At 36.3% G+C, this 21,639-nt stretch overlaps 1 protein-coding gene and 5 non-coding genes across 6 annotated transcripts in view; all 6 read right to left on the bottom strand.

The window, feature by feature from the left end:
• Window positions 1–21,639, bottom strand: part of LOC134610562 (von Willebrand factor A domain-containing protein 5A-like) — a 180,589-nt gene that overhangs the window by 53,394 nt on the left and 105,556 nt on the right. The window lies entirely within an intron of this gene.
• On the bottom strand, window positions 11,095–11,166 carry TRNAT-CGU (transfer RNA threonine (anticodon CGU)). The gene has a single exon. It is a non-coding gene; the product is annotated as a tRNA-Thr (tRNA).
• Window positions 16,336–16,407, bottom strand: TRNAT-CGU (transfer RNA threonine (anticodon CGU)). The gene has a single exon. It is a non-coding gene; the product is annotated as a tRNA-Thr (tRNA).
• On the bottom strand, window positions 18,133–18,204 carry TRNAT-CGU (transfer RNA threonine (anticodon CGU)). Its single transcript has one exon. It is a non-coding gene; the product is annotated as a tRNA-Thr (tRNA).
• On the bottom strand, window positions 19,507–19,578 carry TRNAT-CGU (transfer RNA threonine (anticodon CGU)). The gene has a single exon. It is a non-coding gene; the product is annotated as a tRNA-Thr (tRNA).
• On the bottom strand, window positions 21,541–21,612 carry TRNAT-CGU (transfer RNA threonine (anticodon CGU)). Its single transcript has one exon. It is a non-coding gene; the product is annotated as a tRNA-Thr (tRNA).

Below are 21,639 nucleotides of genomic sequence, written 5' to 3'. Positions count from 1 at the left end.
TAAAAAATATTTACTAAAAACTACACCTTCCCGAATTCCAATGATGTTATACTAGTACGATTTTTTTTATTTTTAAATGACAAGTTCAAATTTTAAAGGGACAGACTTCAAGGTACTTGTGTATATGTTTATAAACTATGACATAATTTGAAATCATTATTTAGACCATATGGAATGAGGGTGTTTTAGTTCAATAATCCACCTCATTTCCGTCTGTCCTAGCTTCCTAATAAAATCCTCACCTCTTCAATTATAAAAAAACTCTTTGAATACCTCTAAGAACAAGAAATAATGAGATCCCTTTTTTAGGAAGAGAGGGTATTCAGAATTAATCCCCTACCCCTATCCAATCCAAAAGGAGAAAATAAATTGGGGAAGGATAATACAGAGGAAGAGGCAAGCGGGTCAAACTGTAGAACCAATTGATATTTTAATCTATTAGAGAAGAGTTAAACACATGATCATATTAATTTATTGAATAAAGGAATTAAGTTTGCACCAACAAAGAATTTCAATAAGCGTGAATTTTATGTAGATTTACAGAAATTTAATAGAAAATTATGTTTGAAAAAACATTTTATAAAAGAGACCAGTATTCCTGAAGAAAATCAGAATAGTGATATAACCCATACAAATCTTAAAGAAAGATCATTTTTTCCCCTAAATGGCATATGTCGGGGGAGATGAAAGCATTTGAGCAGATAGTACAACATGAAATGAAGAAAATCAAGCCGCTTAGAAATCTCACAAAATTAGAACAAGATGCCCTAAAAGAATTTAGAGAAGATTCTGAAGTCGTAGTAAAACCGCAGAAAAAGGGGGTGGGATAGTCATTATGAGTAAAACATATTATATGAAAGAAGCTCATAGACTATTAGAGGACAGCAATATGTATACAAAATTAAAAGCTGACCCTATAAAAGAAATAAAACTAACATTTCAAAAATTAATAGATTGTGGGTCAATGGCGGGGGTGCTGAATAAGAGAGAGAGAGAAAATATTTGGAATATTTAAAAGATACTGCGAATGTACTGAAAATTTTGGATACAGTTAAATGGGAAGATGACTTCCTGTTAGTTACGGCTGACATTTCTTCTTTATATACTATAATTAAACATGATCTAGGCATAAAAGCGGTGACATTTTTTTTGGAACAATATTCCAAATATCCAGAGGAACAGATTAAATTTGTTTTAGAGGCAATAGAATGTATCCTATACAATAAATACTTCTGGTATCATGATAATTTTTATCTTCAGTTCTGCGGGAGTGCTATGGGCACCAGGTTTGCCCCCAGCTACGCCAACTTATTTATGACACTTTGGGAACTACATTATGTGGATTTTAAAGGTAGCTGGGAGGAAAACCTGGTGATCTATAAAAGATACATAGATGACCTGATCTTCATATGGAATGGAGGCTGTGATCTTTTGGAGGATTTTATAAAGTATGTTAATTATAATGACTGGGGGGTATCACTTATTTTTAATTATAGTATAATTATAGTAAATCTCATGTTGACTTTTTTGACTTGTCAATGTATATAGAGAATGGCAATATTAAAACTAAAACTTATTAACAAATTATTAGAAATTATTAGAAATAAATAATCATAAATTAACATATATACATATATAACTCAAAACACAGTGTCATACAGAAACCCAACCGTCCTTGCCAATAAACATCCAGTGGTTCCTAAAAACCACTTCCTCTCACCTCCCCCCTCGTCATAAAAACATATACTTCCAATGCCCGCCATCAGCCGACTGTGAAGGATTTTTCATGTACTTGCCTGTGGGCCCTCAGTTAAACCCTCTCCCTGCTGTTTTAATGCCTGTATCCGTTCGGTTCAAAATGTATAAAGAAATGTATTCAATCAACCATAGACACAGAGAAACCGCAACTTAACTGCTACTAGGTGGCCGCCATTCGGCATACGAACACGTGGCGAGAACAAAGGATGGTGGCCATCTTAGAACTCACGAACGCGGTCAGCGGGACTTATGCAGGGATTGCCTGGAACTAATTTCAGCACGGCAACCATGCGAACGCCCGGTCCCCACGGAAGTCCTGGATGAATACGTTCCCCTCCACGAATCAAACTGGCGTTCGGTAGATAGAATCTACCGAATGAGGAGAACATTCACATGTAACCAGCTGCACCATACGAACGGTGGTTTTCGTGTAGTTAGATGCGAACGGAGACCGGCTCTTGCTACTGATTCGATGGAACTCTAGATCGGATACCTCCACATGGCAAGCCGGTCAAACTTCCACACGATGTGACACGGAAACTACCAAACGGAAATTCGTAAAATTTGGATATATGACCACCAGTATCCTCAGCTACCCAGGGATGTTGAAATTATGTTTGTATGTTGTATAAAAAGTACTTTTCTGAAATTGTGCAAAACTATAAATGTTCTGGCCCGCAGATAATTGAGCTATGTGTATTGTAAGAACTCAATTATCTAGCCTGGCCCAGAGGAGGAGTTTTATGTTGCATAAATTGTGAGTTCTGTGTGCCAGTAAATCAGTCTTGTTCCAGCATTAAGCTTTGGCTCATGTGTGGATTATTCGGCGATTCCAGGGATATTTCTACTCGTGGAATATTGGGTGAATTTCTTTTATGGGAAGAAGGGAATACTTGACGGAGTAACAGATTGTACCGTCACACCGACCTTATCCACGCTCGATGGGCACAAGACCTCAGGCAACCTAAAGTTAGACCTTTGGAGCAGGGGAGGTTGAGACCTGAAAACATAATGACCTTACTCCATCCTAAACATAACCACTCAAAACTTAATTGGCAAGGACATCCCCCCGACTCGCTATGACTAACTAAACCTACACGGGTGGGCGGGCGGGAAGCTGTTTGCTGGCCCGATTCCCCAGTGGCACTGAGGTAATACCTCCCCCCTACTAGCTCACATAACCCTAACCCCACCCACACACACACCAAAGACACTCACACACATCTATCCCCACACTCCTACATGTGCACTTGTCCGCTTAGCTGCGCTATCTCCCCAGGGCCTTTTCTGCCACTGTTCCAGCATTTTACTTGCTGGCGGCTATTGGCCTGTCTGGGAATTGTGAGAGCTACAAGAGTGGGGGTTTGTTTGCGAGACTTAGGGTCACTCTCATCCTTATCCGGGTAAGGGGGCGGCTTTCTGGGGGAGTCTGTGGATGAATTATTTCCCAGACTACCAAAACATTGGTAATAAGGTGTACCCTTTCTGGTGGTTTCCCTACATCCAGTCTTAGTCAGTTCAACTGCAGTATCATGCCATTTCTGGGCTGTCTCAACTAAATTATTATCTTCTAACCATCCTCGGTAATTAGCCATAAATTCTCTCCATATCAGGGGGTCCAAGTTGCCTTTGGAAAGCATGCCAGCTTTCTTTAAAAGTTTGTTTATGTTCTTAACTGCATCTTTGCCTTTATGATGTTTCACTATAGTTAAAGCAGTGAATTCCTCCCGTGTACTTTGGGAATTACCCATGGTACCTATGAGACTGTAAGGGTTAATTACTCCCTTAACCAAGACAAGACTATACAAAACAGTGTTTACACACTTGGGATCACTGCAGTGGAACTTTCAGTCTTTGTCTTCTTATTCTAAACACAGATCAGGAGATCTGCCTTGCAGGATTCTGACTTGAATTATAAAACAAATGACAAACAATAAAAATAACTTGAAACCCACAGATATATTCCACTATCTCAAGATTCCTTTCACAAGATATAACATAACATCCACCTGAATATAATCATAATACCACAGAAAACAGGTTCTTTGGATCTGTCACTTCTTACCCAGACAGACTGACAGGGACGTAGATCTGAGAGCGAAATTATTTAGGTAGAAAAGTAAAATATTTTTTTCGCCTCTCTGCAGCTGATTTCGCGGTCAGAGGAACGCCCGCCAGTACACTGGTGTCCGAATATTTTTCACTGTCAGATCCCAGGTCAAGGCACCAAAATTGACATGGACAATGTGGCCAAAGTAACCTAACCACTGGTACTTTGAGGGGCCTGCTTGCCAGCCTCTTGCTTCAGGATTATGGTTCTTGCAAAAAGACATGTTAAAAAGTGACTTCCATGGAAAAAACAAACCACTGAACCGATCTGGGTGATTTTTTGATATGTTGGTCACCTTGATCAGGGCTATCCAAAGATTTGACTCTTGTGGGGTTTCCATGGATCTTGGGGGTACTTTTGGGGTGTTTGTAAATTGCGTGTTTTTCTGTACCTGGAGATAATTAATTATCTCTCACACACAGAGGAGGAGTATGTTGAATGTATTGCTTATCTGTGCCTCTTCCCCTCCCACTTTTTCCTGTCCTATTGTTTCTCCAGCAGGGCATTGTCCCAAGAACATTGCCAGACCAGTTTAAACTGGCTGCTTTGTCCCTCCTCAATCTCCCATCAGCCCTTGCTATTGTTTGACCCCACCTTTCCTTGTACTATAGTGCTCTATGTAACCTATTGTATGTAAATGAGGCTGTTGGGGGTTGAATTGTGTGTATAAATTGTAAGTGCTGGCTTGCATTAAACAGACCTGCTTACCCCTTCATGAAGTCTTGGCTCATGTTTGGGGGATTGTAAAGCTACACTCTGGGGATTGCTAAAATGGCTATACTCCCCAGGGTATAATCACTAGCTCTTGTAAGAGCTTGTTCCTGCTACACTCTGTCCAGATTAGGAGAGGTCTGCCCCCTGGAAGCTGGACCCTGGTCTTGGGTCCAGGGTGGGTGAAGGACGGCGAGGATTTGGGGTCTGCAGTACTTATGGTGTCTGGTGGAGTGCTTGGAGCCTTCGGAAAGCACTAGGAGCATCGATTGGTGGAGGTACTCGATTGGAGTGCCGGCGGTCCATCACATTTGGTTGCCGAGCGGCGGGATGGCGTCCTATTGCTCGGAGAAGCAGCTTGGAGACACCGGTATCGGATGGAACTATAATTGAGGGCAATGCTAGCACTCATGCAGCGCCCCTTGCTTCAGAGGAACTCAAAGGGATGGAGCAAGCTAGCCCCCACGCAGCGTCACCCTACGAAGAAGAAGAATTCCTCTGGAGACTACAAAATGCCTTTGCCCAGGAGTGTGGCCCTATTTCAGCCAAGTTTGAGCTAGCCTGGAGAGATGGGATACAGTGAGATCTCAGGCTCAAGGCCTTGGAGTGGACACAAGGTTCATGGGGAGAGAGCCTCCCAAGCGGAGAACAGCACAGTCAGAAACAAGCAGCACTGAGGATGCCCTTCCTGGGGTGTCTGCCCCTGGGAGAGTGGGTCCTGAAACTTCAGTGTTTGATCAGGACAGAACTGTGGCTGGATGACTGAGGGTGAGAGGCCAGAGGCATTGGAGGAGGACAGTGACTTTGGCAGCACCGAGGAGTCTTGGTATTGGGACATCAGGGAATGGCGATTGGATGCATTGGAGATTCCTGATGCTACTGGACTGGAACCAGATATCGAAAACAACAAGTACAGGGTGCGCCAAGAACAAAGTGAATAAATAAAATAAATAATAGAAAAAATACCAGGGAAACCGGCAAATCAAAGTCTCTAATTCACAGGTATATTCTTCAGAAATTCTCAAGACCTCTTGGGTCAAATCTTTATCAGCATATATGAAAGAAATAAACACACAGAGGGGACCAATGGTGCAGTAATTTAAAGGAGTATGGCCACAGACAACAATGAGGTAAGAAATGCCAACTGACATTTATGGGAGCTATAAAAAGCTCGAGTTAAAACAACATACAGTGGTATTTAAACTCCCCACATGTAGGATATTCCTCTGACGATATTTTCAGTGCAGGTCATAAGAAATAAAAACACAAGAGAAGGCCCATAGTGCTCTCTATATTAAAAAAGTGCTGAATAAAATAGGAGATGTACTTACAATTTACAGAGCAGACAAACCTCTCTGTGTAATGAGCCTGGGTGGAACAATCCCCACCATGGATTCATTGGATGGTATAAAAGCTTCAGATGTTAGGATATGCCAGGTAAAAAAAATTAGGATAAATATAAAAGTATTTAAAATTAAAGAGACTAACCAAAATATTAGGCAGTCAGAAAAAATATACTTTTATTTAGACTAAAACACAACGTGTTTCGCCACAAGGGGCTTCTTCAAAGTTGCACTCATTTCAACAAGAGTTGCTTTTAAATGTATTCATCAAGAAGAAGATATAGAAGGAAGGTTTCATATATTGATATGTGAAATTAATAATAAAATCTACATGTTAATATCTATGCCCCAAATCAATCACCTATAAAGTTTATTCGTAAAATATTTAACAAGGTTGATCGAATAAGACAAGGCAAGATAATATACCTAGGGGACTTCAACTGTATTCTAAATCCAGATATGGATAGAAAGAGCCTATTCAGAGATCAGAATAATCAACATTTGAACATTTCAGCTAGGAGTTTTAACGATATTTTGAGAAAAGAGGTCTCTTGGACCTATGGCGAATATCCCACCTTATGGAAAAGGATTTTACATGCTTTTCACATGCACACCAGGTCTATTCAAGAATTGACTTCCATGATAATTTCTGATCCAGAGACCTCCAAAAATCTGGAAAGAATATTTATTATGAATATAGCATGGTCAGATCATAACGCAATAATTACTGCTATTAAAGAGGATATGACTAGGGATAGGTCTAATTGGCGGTTAAATGAGCGTTTGTTAAACAACAGTTCATATTTAAATCAAATAAAACTAGTGACAGACTTCTTTTTTTAAAGAAAATTGTAAGGATGATGTACCTTTTCCATTAATTTGGTGTGCCTATAAGTGTACAATACGGGGCCACTTAATCAAAATGGGGTACCAAGAGAAAATGAAGAGTTCGAAAACTTTAGCGCAATTATACATAGAAATGGAAGAAGTGGAATATGCTAACAAAAATAACCCCAGTTTAGAATTGAGTTGTAGATTGAAAATAACTAAAAAGATAAAATAAACGATCTCTTGATTCAGAAAGCTAATGTTTCCCTGGAAAGATTGAGAAGAACATGGTACTATAAAGGCAATAGGGCAGATAGATTACTATCTAACAGATTAAAAAAAGAAACAGTTAAAAAGAGGGTAGCTAAGATAATTCAGGGGGGCGTGACTCTCTTGGACCCAACCAGGATAGGTCAAGCCTTCCAAGAATGTTATCATAATCTATATAACCTTCCCGATAGACAGGTACCAACAAATATACGAAATTACCTTGAAAAATTAAATTTACCAAAAATATCTAACCTTCAACTTGGGAAATTGAATGAGCCTATATCAATAGATGAGGTTAACATAGCAATTAAAAAAATGAAAACTGCATAAATCCCCAGATGGCTTCAGTAATATTTTCTATAAATTACTGAATGTAAATATAGCAGACAATCTAACTAATACCTTTAACGATTTTATGACAAATGGAAAGATACCTGATGAAATGTTAAAGGCGCATATAGTACCAATTCTTAAACAACAAAATCCCCAGACCTGATAGCCAACTATAGACCCATTTCTCTACTAAACGGTGAAATAAAATTGTACTCATCAATAATTGCCGATAGATTAAGTAATGTTATAACAGATATAATTCACCGAGATCAAGTTGGCTTTATTTCTAAGCGGTCATCAGTGTATAATGTTAGACGTCTGGTTGATGTGGTAGATTGGGTACAAATAAGGAAGTCTTCCCTCCTGATCCTGTCACTTGACGCCGAGAAAGCGTTTGACAGGGTCAGGTGGGATTTCTTAGACGCTGCCTTGGAAGGCTTTGGGTTATCAGATAATATAAAAAGGGCGATAATGGCTTTATACTCGACTCCCACAGCGAGAGTCGGAGGTGCAGGCTTCACTTCAGACTATTTCCTTTTGAAAAATGGGACAAGACAGGGGTGCCCTTTGTCCCCTCTTCTCGATCTCATGGCAATTAAACCTCTGGCTGTTGCAATAAGGAATAACAGGGCAATAAAGGGTCTAGAAGTGAAAGGAGACTGTGTTAAACTGACAATGTACGCAGACAATGTTATATTAACCCTAGGAGACCCTTTGAACTCTTTTAACGCCCTACTACCCTGTATGGAAGAATACTCAGTTTATTCGGGCTATAAGTTAAATATCAATAAATCAATATCTTTACCTCTTTATATAACCCAGGTGACCGTTGAGGCCTTGAAAAATCGTTTTGGATTCAGATGGGCAGATTTATCAATTAATTATTTAGGGATTGAAATTGCAAATGATATAAGTAGAATAATGGAACTTAATTTTGTACCACTTCTTAAATACACAGCCAAAAAAGTAAAAGAATGGAAAAACTTAGAAATCTCCTGGTGGGGGCGTATTAATGTAGTTAAATCCTATATTATTCCAAAATGGGTGTGTTTTTTGAATGGTACCCTTTCCTTGTCCAGATAACTGGGGGACATTAGCACAATGCCTTATTAATACATTTACATGGCTAGGGAAAACTCCAAGAATAAATTGGAAGCGCTTATCTTTAAAAGTTAAATTAGGAGTATTGGGGGTTCCCATCCTAAAAGATTACCAAAAAGCCTGCCGTTTGTCACACGCGGTTATCACTCAGCTATAGAATGCTAACGAGGAAGTTTGGTACAAAATTGAATAGGATTTAACTCAATCTGAAGGGCCTCTAACATATTTGAGTCACTTATTCTGGATAATTAATCCAAAATACGGCAGCTCATTAATATATACCTCCTATAGCGCCACTCTGAACGGTATCCTGATCGAGTGGGAGAAGACTAGAAAATTAATCAATTTGCATAATAAGTTAATACCTTGCCTACCTTTGGCTCATCTGGCATATTACATGCCAAATATAAAATTGGATGAATGGTTAGAAAATAGGGTGACACAAATAGATAACTTAATAGATAATAACTCATGGATGGATTTTCAATCTCTAAGTTTGAAATATAGATTAGAGGGAAAGGAAATCTTTAACTATCTAAGGCTAAAAGGCTTCCGTCAGGAATATGTCTCCAAAGAAAAATCGAATCATATAATCTGGATGGAAAAAATACTTAGCAAACACTCGTCAAAAAAATTAATTGCTGCAGGTCTACAGTTCTTATCGAGGGATCCAGATAAACCTCTAGAAGCTATTATTAATAAATGGCAGATGGACCTTGGAGTGCAAATCAGTTACAAACAATGGAGGGAAGCTTTAATAACCCTAGTATATAAAAATGTTCACTGTCTTAATTTGGTAGAGTGCCATTTTAAAATTGTAAATAGATGGTATATTGTTCCCAATAGAATAAGTAAATTTACTAATGGTCATGATCCTAAATGCTGGAGATGTAATATGGAAAGTGGGAATTATCTACATATCTGGTGGGACTGTGGACTTATACAGTTATTCTGGAAGATGATACTATATAAGATAAAAATGTTGACCTTGGTGTATCTGACTTTCTCTCCCCAAACATTTCTTCTTCAATTGGATATTAGACAAGCATGCGATAATTTAGCCCCCTTTGTAATTCACATATTGATGGCTGCTAAGATAGTTATTGCAAGGTATTGGAGGTCGACTATAGCCCCAATTTGGCTGGTAGTCAAAGAACAACTGAAATTCCAACTAAAAATAGAAAGTGGCCATTGTTAGAGGCCATCAAGATAGATATGACTTGTGGCTAAATAAGATAGGGAATAGCTAAATTTCTGGCCGTTTATCATAGGTCTTTAGGGGAAGACTTCTAAGTAGCAGTTGCAGCTGAGTAATTGTGATACCATATAACTCTCTATGATGAGCTCCTTTAGAGATCCAGCTAGTTTCTAAAGCTAATTGACTGTAATATGACCATTAGTGTTTAATGTGTGTTAGTGTTGTTATGTTATGCTTGAGATGAATCTACAGACATCTACTAGGAAGATATGAAGGAAGAAGCTATGACCGGATATAGGATCTTAACCTTGACAAATGAGTTACAATGATGAGTTTATACGATCTCTGTGAGATAAATCTTAAATATTCTGAAATATTTATTCATTCATTCATTCATTCCTTCCTTTTTTTTGTACATATGTATTTAATAAGGAATATATTATTGTATTGTGAAAAAAAAAATTCAATAAAGAATATAAATGAGAAAAAAACTTTTTTTTAAAAAAAATAAGCAAACAAAGACACATTTCAACCATACAATCCTCAGCTGTATCTATTGATTTTGATAGTGTACGTTATTGAGAAATGTGTCTTCTTCATTGGGTTTTTAATGAAAGAACCTTTGTCTGCTCCTCCAGATGGACCATTCCTTCACCACGTTTTCAAATATGACCTTTGAGATATTTTTGCACAGCCATTTTAATGATCAGGCCTCCAGAGAACGGTTCAAATATGCCATGTAAATGTCTGTTTAAAGTATTACAATTTCCATTAAGGGTATCCTCCCATACTCATTTTGTGATGTAAAAACCTTGAATTGTGAATTAAAAACACATTTTTGACAAATTTCCCTAACAATAAAGCCATTAATAATATATGGGAGACAAAGATTTTGATTTTGTCCATTAAACTTTTAAAAAAAAATAAGCAAACAAAGATATATTTCACCCATACAATCCTCAGCTGTATCTATTGATTTTGATAGTGTACGTTATCGAGAAATGTGTCTTCTTCATTGGGTTTTTAATGAAAGAACGTTTGTCTGCTCCTCCAGATGGACCATTCCTTCACCACGTTTTCAAATATGACCTTTGAGATATTTTTGCACAGCCATTTTAATGATCAGGCCTCCAGAGAATTGTGCAAATGTTCTATGTAAATGTCTTTTTACTGCCCTGTTTCTTCTGCAATATTAAAAAAAAAAAAAACAAGACTTTATTTCTGTGTATAAGTAATGTGATTTTTTATACACTTTTGTCATAATGTCAATTAGTTTAAGTTTTCCAGCCCGTGAATAGGAGAATCTGTTCCCATTTTATTTTGTTTGACTGAAATCTTTCATCTAATAGACCTGTGAAGAACTCTTCTATTTTGTATAAAGTATGCATAAATGAGGATTCTGTTGTGTTAATTACAAAGGACAAATCTTTTCCAACTTACTTAGGCACAGATGGGGATTGAACCCATGATCTTTGGTTTACGAGAGCAACGCCTTACCACTTGGCCACTGCGCCTTCCTGGTATCCTGTGTTGAGCTATTTTGACCAAAACACAAAAACAAGGTCTTGCTGGAAAATACATTATCAGTGTAACCATCGTAACGTACTCTTATAGCCACATTATGACAATTGTCTTTTGAATTGGATGGCTGTGAACATCTACTTAGAAAGCACTCTGAAATGGTCCATAAGCTGTTTAGAGTCTAAATGATTCTAAATACATAGGATTTTCTCTATCCAAGAGTATACTTTAGGACAAAATTAGCATGCTGTCTTAACGCTGGGTCCTCTGAAGATGATTCCACCTGCTGGAAAAGACATTATCAGTGTAACCATCGTAACTTACTCTTATAGCCACATTATGACAATTGTCTTTTGAATTGGATGGCTGTGAACATCTACTGAGAAAGCACTCTGAAATGGTCCATAAGCTGTTTAGAGTCTAAATGATTCTAAATACATAGGATTTTCTCTATCCAAGAGTATACTTTAAGACGAAATTAGCATGCTGTCTTAACGCTGGGTCCTCTGAAGATGATTCCACCTGCAGAACATAATTACATTATAGAAACATAGTACTTGAGTTTTAAAAAGTATTACAATTTCCATTAAGGGTATCCTCCCATTCACATTTTTTGATGGAAAAACCTGCCTATTGTGAATTAAAAATATTCCTTTTTCTCCATATGCAAGGGACAATTCTTCTATTTGAATCCAAAAAACATTGACAAAAGTTCCTAACAAGCAAACCATTAATCATATATGGAAGACAAAGAATTTAATTTTGTCCATTAAACTTTTTTTTTAAATAAGCAAACAAAGACATATTTCACCCATGCAATCCTCAGCTGTCTCTATTGATTTTGATAGTGTACGTTATTGAAAAATGTGTCTTCTTCATTGGGTTTTTAATGAAAGAACCTTTGTCTGCTCCTCCAGATGGACCATTCCTTCACCACGTTTTCAAATATGATCTTTGAGATATTTTTGCACAGCCATTTTAATGATCAGGCCTCCAGAGAATTGTGCAAATGTTCTATGTAAATGTCTTTTTACTGCCTTGTTTCTTCTGCAATATTAAAAAAAAACAAGACTTTATTTCTGTGTATAAGTAATGTGATTTTTTATACACTTTTGTTATAATGTCAATTAGTTTAAGTTTTCCAGCCCGTGAATAGGAGAATCTGTTCCTATTTTATTTTTTTTGACTGAAATCTTTCAGATAATAGACCTGTGAAGAACTCTTCTATTTTGTATAAAGTATGCATAAATGAGGATTCTGTTGTGTTAATTACAAAGGACAAACCTTTTCCAACTTACTTAGGCACAGATGGGGATTGAACCCATGATCTTTGGTTTACCACTTGACCACTGCGCCTTCTTGGTAGCCTGTGTTAAGCTATTTTGTCCTCAACACAAAAACAAGGTCTTGCTGGAAAAGACATTATCAGTGTAACCATCGTAACGTACTCTTATAGCCACATTATGACAATTGTCTTTTGAATTGGATGGCTGTGAACATCTACTTAGAAAGCACTCTGAAATGGTCCATAAGCTGTTTAGAGTCTAAATGATTCTAAATACATAGGATTTTCTCTATCCAAGAGTATACTTTAGGACGAAATTAGCATGCTGTCTTAACGCTGGGTACTCTGAAGATGATTCCACCTGTTGGAAAAGACATTATCAGTGTAACCATCGTAACTTACTCTTATAGCCACATTATGACAATTGTCTTTTGAATTGGATGGCTGTGAACATCTACTTAGAAAGCACTCTGAAATGGTCCATAAGCTGTTTAGAGTCTAAATGATTCTAAATACATAGGGTTTTCTCTATCCAAGAGTATACTTTAGGACGAAATTAGCATGCTGTCTTAACGCTGGGTACTCTGAAGATGATTCCACCTGCTGGAAAAGACATTATCAGTGTAACCATCGTAACTTACTCTTATAGCCACATTATGACAATTGTCTTTTGAATTGGATGGCTGTGAACATCTACTGAGAAAGCACTCTGAAATGGTCCATAAGCTGTTTAGAGTCTAAATGATTCTAAATACATAGGATTTTCTCTATCCAAGAGTATACTTTAGGACGAAATTAGCATGCTGTCTTAACGCTGGGTACTCTGAAGATGATTCCACCTGCTGGAAAAGACATTATCAGTGTAACCATCGTAACTTACTCTTATAGCCACATTATGACAATTGTCTTTTGAATTGGATGGCTGTGAACATCTACTGAGAAAGCACTCTGAAATGGTCCATAAGCTGTTTAGAGTCTAAATGATTCTAAATACATAGGATTTTCTCTATCCAAGAGTATACTTTAAGACGAAATTAGCATGCTGTCTTAACGCTGGGTCCTCTGAAGATGATTCCACCTGCAGAACATAATTACATTATAGAAACATAGTACTTGAGTTTTAAAAAGTATTACAATTTCCATTAAGGGTATCCTCCCATTCACATTTTTTGATGGAAAAACCTGCCTATTGTGAATTAAAAATATTCCTTTTTCTCCATATGCAAGGGACAATTCTTCTATTTGAATCCAAAAAACATTGACAAAAGTTCCTAACAAGCAAACCATTAATAATATATGGAAGACAAAGAATTTAATTTTGTCCATTAAACTTTTTTTTTAAATAAGCAAACAAAGACATATTTCACCCATGCAATCCTCAGCTGTCTCTATTGATTTTGATAGTGTACGTTATTGAAAAATGTGTCTTCTTCATTGGGTTTTTAATGAAAGAACCTTTGTCTGCTCCTCCAGATGGACCATTCCTTCACCACGTTTTCAAATATGATCTTTGAGATATTTTTGCACAGCCATTTTAATGATCAGGCCTCCAGAGAATTGTGCAAATGTTCTATGTAAATGTCTTTTTACTGCCTTGTTTCTTCTGCAATATTAAAAAAAAACAAGACTTTATTTCTGTGTATAAGTAATGTGATTTTTTATACACTTTTGTTATAATGTCAATTAGTTTAAGTTTTCCAGCCCGTGAATAGGAGAATCTGTTCCTATTTTATTTTTTTTGACTGAAATCTTTCAGATAATAGACCTGTGAAGAACTCTTCTATTTTGTATAAAGTATGCATAAATGAGGATTCTGTTGTGTTAATTACAAAGGACAAACCTTTTCCAACTTACTTAGGCACAGATGGGGATTGAACCCATGATCTTTGGTTTACCACTTGACCACTGCGCCTTCTTGGTAGCCTGTGTTAAGCTATTTTGTCCTCAACACAAAAACAAGGTCTTGCTGGAAAAGACATTATCAGTGTAACCATCGTAACGTACTCTTATAGCCACATTATGACAATTGTCTTTTGAATTGGATGGCTGTGAACATCTACTTAGAAAGCACTCTGAAATGGTCCATAAGTTGTTTAGAGTCTAAATGATTCTAAATACATAGGATTTTCTCTATCCAAGAGTATACTTTAGGACGAAATTAGCATGCTGTCTTAACGCTGGGTACTCTGAAGATGATTCCACCTGTTGGAAAAGACATTATCAGTGTAACCATCGTAACTTACTCTTATAGCCACATTATGACAATTGTCTTTTGAATTGGATGGCTGTGAACATCTACTTAGAAAGCACTCTGAAATGGTCCATAAGCTGTTTAGAGTCTAAATGATTCTAAATACATAGGGTTTTCTCTATCCAAGAGTATACTTTAGGACGAAATTAGCATGCTGTCTTAACGCTGGGTACTCTGAAGATGATTCCACCTGCTGGAAAAGACATTATCAGTGTAACCATCGTAACTTACTCTTATAGCCACATTATGACAATTGTCTTTTGAATTGGATGGCTGTGAACATCTACTGAGAAAGCACTCTGAAATGGTCCATAAGCTGTTTAGAGTCTAAATGATTCTAAATACATAGGATTTTCTCTATCCAAGAGTATACTTTAAGACGAAATTAGCATGCTGTCTTAACGCTGGGTCCTCTGAAGATGATTCCACCTGCAGAACATAATTACATTATAGAAACATAGTACTTGAGTTTTAAAAAGTATTACAATTTCCATTAAGGGTATCCTCCCATTCACATTTTTTGATGGAAAAACCTGCCTATTGTGAATTAAAAATATTCCTTTTTCTCCATATGCAAGGGACAATTCTTCTATTTGAATCCAAAAAACATTGACAAAAGTTCCTAACAAGCAAACCATTAATCATATATGGAAGACAAAGAATTTAATTTTGTCCATTAAACTTTTTTTTTTTTTAAATAAGCAAACAAAGACATATTTCACCCATACAATCCTCAGCTGTCTCTATTGATTTTGATAGTGTACGTTATTGAAAAATGTGTCTTCTTCATTGGGTTTTTAATGAAAGAACCTTTGTCTGCTCCTCCAGATGGACCATTCCTTCACCACGTTTTCAAATATGACCTTTGAGATATTTTTGCACAGCCATTTTAATGATAAGGCCTCCAGAGAACGGTTCAAATATGCCATGTAAATGTCTGTTTAAGTATTACAATTTTCATTAAGGGTATCCTCCCATACTCATTTTGTGATGGAAAAACCTTGAATTGTGAATTAAAAACAAATTTTTGACAAATTTCCCTAACAATAATGCCATTAATAATATATGGGAGACAAAGTTTTTGATTTTGTCCATTAAACTTTTTAAAAAAAATAAGCAAACAAAGATATATTTCACCCATACAATCCTCAGCTGTATCTATTGATTTTGATAGTGTACGTTATCGAGAAATGTGTCTTCTTCATTGGGTTTTTAATGAAAGAACGTTTGTCTGCTCCTCCAGATGGACCATTCCTTCACCACGTTTTCAAATATGACCTTTGAGATATTTTTGCACAGCCATTTTAATGATCAGGCCTCCAGAGAATTGTGCAAATGTTCTATGTAAATGTCTTTTTACTGCCTTGTTTCTTCTGCAATATTAAAAAAAACCAAGACTTTATTTCTGTGTATAAGTAATGTGATTTTTTATACACTTTTGTCATAATGTCAAGTAGTTTAAGTTTTCCAGCCCGTGAATAGGAGAATCTGTTCCCATTTTATTTTGTTTGAATGAAATCTTTCAGATAAAAGACCTGTGAAGAACTCTTCTATTTTGTATAAAGTATGCATAAATGAGGATTCTGTTGTGTTAATTACAAAGGACAAATCTTTTCCAACTTACTTAGGCACAGATGGGGATTGAACCCATGATCTTTGGTTTACGAGACCAACTCCTTACCACTTGGCCAATGCGCCTTCTTGGTAGCCTGTGTTCAGCTATTTCGTCCTCAACACAAAAACAAGGTCTTGCTGGAAAAGACATTATCAGTGTAACCATCGTAACGTACTCTTATAGCCACATTATGACAATTGTCTTTTGAATTGGATGGCTGTGAACATCTACTTAGAAAGCACTCTGAAATGGTCCATAAGCTGTTTAGAGTCTAAATGATTCTAAATACATAGGATTTTCTCTATCCAAGAGTATACTTTAGGACGAAATTAGCATGCTGTCTTAACGCTGGGTCCTCTGAAGATGATTCCACCTGCTGGAAAAGACATTATCAGTGTAACCATCGTAACTTACTCTTATAGCCACATTATGACAATTGTCTTTTGAATTGGATGGCTGTGAACATCTACTGAGAAAGCACTCTGAAATGGTCCATAAGCTGTTTAGAGTCTAAATGATTCTAAATACATAGGATTTTCTCTATCCAAGAGTATACTTTAAGACGAAATTAGCATGCTGTCTTAACGCTGGGTCCTCTGAAGATGATTCCACCTGCAGAACATAATTACATTATAGAAACATAGTACTTGAGTTTTAAAAAGTATTACAATTTCCATTAAGGGTACCCTCCCATTCACATTTTTTGATGGAAAAACCTGCCTATTGTGAATTAAAAATATTCCTTTTTCTCCATATGCAAGGGACAATTCTTCTATTTGAATCCAAAAAACATTGACAAAAGTTCCTAACAAGCAAACCATTAATCATATATGGAAGACAAAGAATTTAATTTTGTCCATTAAACTTTTTTTTTAAATAAGCAAACAAAGACATATTTCACCCATACAATCCTCAGCTGTCTCTATTGATTTTGATAGTGTACGTTATTGAAAAATGTGTCTTCTTCATTGGGTTTTTAATGAAAGAACCTTTGTCTGCTCCTCCAGATGGACCATTCCTTCACCACGTTTTCAAATATGACCTTTGAGATATTTTTGCACAGCCATTTTAATGATCAGGCCTCCAGAGAACGGTTCAAATATGCCATGTAAATGTCTGTTTAAAGTATTACAATTTCCATTAAGGGTATCCTCCCATACTCATTTTGAGATGGAAAAACCTTGAATTGTGAATTAAAAACAATTTTTTTGACAAATTTCCCTAACAATAAAGCCATTAATAATATATGGGAGACAAAGATTTTGATTTTGTCCATTAAACTTTTTTAAAAAAATAAGCAAACAAAGATATATTTCACCCATACAATCCTCAGCTGTATCTATTGATTTTGATAGTGTACGTTATCGAGAAATGTGTCTTCTTCATTGGGTTTTTAATGAAAGAACGTTTGTCTGCTCCTCCAGATGGACCATTCCTTCACCACGTTTTCAAATATGACCTTTGAGATATTTTTGCACAGCCATTTTAATGATCAGGCCTCCAGAGAATTGTGCAAATGTTCTATGTAAATGTCTTTTTACTGCCCTGTTTGTTCTGCAATATTTAAAAAAAACAAGACTTTATTTCTGTGTATAAGTAATGTGATTTTTTTATACACTTTTGTCATAATGTCAAGTAGTTTAAGTTTTCCAGCCCGTGAATATGAGAATCTGTTCCCATTTTATTTTGTTTGACTGAAATCTTTCAGCTAATAGACCTGTGAAGAACTCTTCTATTTTGCATAAAGTATGCATAAATGAGGATTCTGTTGTGTTAATTACAAAGGACAAATCTTTTCCAACTTACTTAGGCACAGATGGGGATTGAACCCATGATCTTTGGTTTACGAGACCAACGCCTTACCACTTGGCCACTGCGCCTTCTTGGTAGCCTGTGTTCAGCTATTTCGTCCTCAACACAAAAATAAGGTCTTGCTGGAAAAGACATTATCAGTGTAACCATCGTAACGTACTTTTATAGCCACATTATGACAATTGTCTTTTGAATTGGATGGCTGTGAACATCTACTTAGAAAGCACTCTGAAATGGTCCATAAGCTGTTTAGAGTCTAAATGATTCTAAATACATAGGATTTTCTCTATCCAGGAGTATACTTTAGGACGAAATTAGCATGCTGTCTTAACGCTGGGTCCTCTGAAGATGATTCCACCTGCTGGAAAAGACATTATCAGTGTAACCATCGTAACTTACTCTTATAGCCACATTATGACAATTGTCTTTTGAATTGGATGGCTGTGAACATCTACTGAGAAAGCACTCTGAAATGGTCCATAAGCTGTTTAGAGTCTAAATGATTCTAAATACATAGGATTTTCTCTATCCAAGAGTATACTTTAAGACGAAATTAGCATGCTGTCTTAACGCTGGGTCCTCTGAAGATGATTCCACCTGCAGAACATAATTACATTATAGAAACATAGTACTTGAGTTTTAAAAAGTATTACAATTTCCATTAAGGGTATCCTCCCATTCACATTTTTTGATGGAAAAACCTGCCTATTGTGAATTAAAAATATTCCTTTTTCAACATATGCAAGGGACAATTCTTCTATTTGAATCCAAAAAACATTGACAAAAGTTCCTAACAAGCAAACCATTAATCATATATGGAAGACAAAGAATTTAATTTTGTCCATTAAACTTTTTTTTTTTAAATAAGCAAACAAAGACATATTTCACCCATACAATCCTCAGCTGTCTCTATTGATTTTGATAGTGTACGTTATTGAAAAATGTGTCTTCTTCATTGGGTTTTTAATGAAAGAACCTTTGTCTGCTCCTCCAGATGGGCCATTCCTTCACCACGTTTTCAAATATGACCTTTGAGATATTTTTGCACAGCCATTTTAATGATCGGGCCTCCAGAGAATTGTGCAAATGTTCTATGTAAATGTCTTTTTACTGCCTTGTTTCTTCTGCAATATTAAAAAAAAACAAGACTTTATTTCTGTGTATAAGTAATGTGATTTTTTTATACACTTTTGTCATAATGTCAAGTAGTTTAAGTTTTCCAGCCCGTGAATAGGAGAATCTGTTCCCATTTTATTTTGTTTGACTGAAATCTTTCAGCTAATAGACCTGTGAAGAACTCTTCTATTTTGTATAAAGTATGCATAAATGAGGATTTTGTTGGAAAAGAACAAATCTTTTCTAACTTACTTAGGCACAGATGGGGATTGAACCCATGATCTTTGGTTTACGAGACCAACGCCTTACCACTTGGCCACTGCGCCTTCTTGGTAGCCTGTGTTCAGCTATTTTGTCCTCAACACAAAAACAAGGTCTTGCTGGAAAAGACATTATCAGTGTAACCATCGTAACGTACTCTTATAGCCACATTATGACAATTGTCTTTTGAATTGGATGGCTGTGAACATCTACTTAGAAAGCACTCTGAAATGGTCCATAAGCTGTTAAGAGTCTAAATGATTCTAAATACATAGGATTTTCTCTATCCAAGAGTATACTTTAAGACGAAATTAGCATGCTGTCTTAACGCTGGGTACTCTGAAGATGATTCCACCTGCTGGAAAAGACATTATCAGTGTAACCATCGTAACGTACTCTTATAGCCACATTATGACAATTGTCTTTTGAATTGGATGGCTGTGAACATCTACTTAGAAAGCACTCTGAAATGGTCCATAAGCTGTTTAGAGTCTAAATGATTCTAAATACATAGGATTTTCTCTATCCAAGAGTATACTTTAGGACGAAATTAGCATGCTGTCTTAACGCTGGGTACTCTGAAGATGATTCCACCTGCTGGAAAAGACATTATCAGTGTAACCATCGTAACTTACTCTTATAGCCACATCATGACAATTGTCTTTTGAATTGGATGGCTGTGAACATCTACTGAGAAAGCACTCTGAAATGGTCCATAAGCTGTTTAGAGTCTAAATGATTCTAAATACATAGGATTTTCTCTATCCAAGAGTATACTTTAAGACGAAATTAGCATGCTGTCTTAACGCTGGGTCCTCTGAAGATGATTCCACCTGCAGGACATAATTACATTATAGAAACATAGTACTTGAGTTTTAAAAAGTATTACAATTTCCATTAAGGGTATCCTCCCATTCACATTTTTTGATGGAAAAACCTGCCTATTGTGAATTAAAAATATTCCTTTTTTCATCATATGCAAGGGACAATTCTTCTATTTGAATCCAAAAAACATTGACAAAAGTTCCTAACAAGCAAACCATTAATCATATATGGAAGACAAAGAATTTCATTTTGTCCATTAAACTTTTTTTTTTTTAAATAAGCAAACAAAGACATATTTCACCCATACAATCCTCAGCTGTCTCTATTGATTTTGATAGTGTACGTTATTGAGAAATGTGTCTTCTTCATTGGGTTTTTAATGAAAGAACCTTTGTCTGCTCCTCCAGATGGACCATTCCTTCACCACGTTTTCAAATATGACCTTTGAGATATTTTTGCACAGCCATTTTAATGATCAGGCCTCCAGAGAACGGTTCAAATATGCCATGTAAATGTCTGTTTAAAGTATTACAATTTCCATTAAGGGTATCCTCCCATACTCATTTTGTGATGGAAAAACCTTGAATTGTGAATTAAAAACACATTTTTGACAAATTTCCCTAACAATAAAGCCATTAATAATATATGGGAGACAAAGATTTTGATTTTGTCCATTAAACTTTTTTTTAAAAATAAGCAAACAAAGATATATTTCACCCATACAATCCTCAGCTGTATCTATTGATTTTGATAGTGTACGTTATCGAGAAATGTATCTTCTTCATCGGGTTTTTAATGAAAGAACGTTTGTCTGCTCCTCCAGATGGACCATTCCTTCACCACGTTTTCAAATATAACCTTTGAGATATTTTTGCACAGCCATTTTAATGATCAGGCCTCCAGAGAATTGTGCAAATGTTCTATGTAAATGTCTTTTTACTGCCCTGTTTCTTCTGCAATATTAAAAAAAAACAAGACTTTATTTCTGTGTATAAGTAATGTGATTTTTTTATACACTTTTGTCATAATGTCAAGTAGTTTAAGTTTTCCAGCCCGTGAATAGGAGAATCTGTTCCCATTTTATTTGACTGAAATCTTTCATCTAATAGACCTGTGTAGAACTCTTCTATTTTGTATAAAGTATGCATAAATGAGGATTCTGTTGTGTTAATTACAAAGGACAAATCTTTTCCAACTTACTTAGGCACAGATGGGGATTGAACCCATGATCTTTGGTTTACGAGACCAACGCCTTACCACTTGGCCACTGCGCCTTCTTGGTAGCCTGTGTTCAGCTATTT

Source organism: Pelobates fuscus, chromosome 5 (genome assembly GCF_036172605.1).
Source record: "Pelobates fuscus isolate aPelFus1 chromosome 5, aPelFus1.pri, whole genome shotgun sequence".
Taxonomy (NCBI): domain Eukaryota; kingdom Metazoa; phylum Chordata; class Amphibia; order Anura; family Pelobatidae; genus Pelobates; species Pelobates fuscus.
The sequence above is the reverse complement of the archived record's forward strand: the minus strand, read 5'-3'. Positions and strand labels throughout refer to the sequence as shown.